Source organism: Cynoglossus semilaevis, chromosome 10, assembly GCF_000523025.1.
Source record: "Cynoglossus semilaevis isolate Cse_v1.0 chromosome 10, Cse_v1.0, whole genome shotgun sequence".
In the NCBI taxonomy this organism is placed as follows: Eukaryota; Metazoa; Chordata; class Actinopteri; order Pleuronectiformes; family Cynoglossidae; genus Cynoglossus; species Cynoglossus semilaevis.
In genome coordinates, this window is record NC_024316.1 from 19,877,058 (window position 1) to 19,877,999 (window position 942).

The 942-nt window shown below is 54.1% G+C and overlaps 1 pseudogene; it reads right to left on the bottom strand.

The window, feature by feature from the left end:
• The window catches only part of LOC103385552 (solute carrier family 12 member 5-like), a 19,242-nt pseudogene that overhangs the window by 4,621 nt on the left and 13,679 nt on the right, over positions 1 to 942 (bottom strand).

Sequence of the window (942 nt, forward strand, 5' to 3'; positions counted from 1 at the left end):
GAGAGGGGGGGAGGTGGGGGGAGGGAGAGGGAGAGAGGGGGAGGTAAAGGGTGGGAGGTGTTAGACGGTAAATCTTCAGAAACATAATTCACATTTAGACGGAGAGAAAAAGGTTATCAGGTGAAATCTGAAGTTCTACCACTAGATGCCACTGAAGTGTGTGTGTGTGTGTGTGTGTGTGTGTGTGAACTGACCTGTCACAGAGGGGAAGTATATTCCCACCAGCAGGGTGAAGAAGCTGCTGACATCAGCCAGGACGTAGGCGCTCCAGTCTGACGTGGCTCCGTCCGGACTCTGAGCTGACACCAGTCCACGCTTCTCCACCAGCGCCCCCTTCAGCAGGTAGGTCCCAAACAGGTTCTCTACATCAGTGAATCAATGGTCATGGTTCTGTCTTTGTCAGAACTCTAACCGTGTCTCACCAGCCAGGACGCCGCTCCTGACCCCTGGGATTCCCTGGATCTCCGTCACGTTGTTGTTGGTGAAGTAGTCGTCATAGGTGGCGTTGAGCGAGTCAGAATCACAGAAGGAGCGCCACAGTCTGGTGCCGACCGTCTCATTGGCTATTTCCATGACCTTTGCGCACACATCGTAGCTCTTAGAGACAAGGGTTCGATTCCCCAAAAGACACACGCTGTAGGTGGACACAGACGAGAACACTCACATATATATACACATATATGTACTGTAAACATATGTACAGTATGTGTGTGTGTGTACTGAGTGAGTCCAGCCCCCACTCACGGGAAGTCGGGGGGGTGGACGGCTGATTTGATGATGCCGACGTAGACGGACAGGATGGAGAGGACGACACAGGCCAGGAAGACCAGCGTCAGTCTGTTCACGTACTTGACCCCCACAAAGACCACCAGTGCCGTGAAGCCGAGGACGACGGTGCCGTACACACGCATGTTGTTGAGGAGGGCGGCCTCTGCCCCCCCC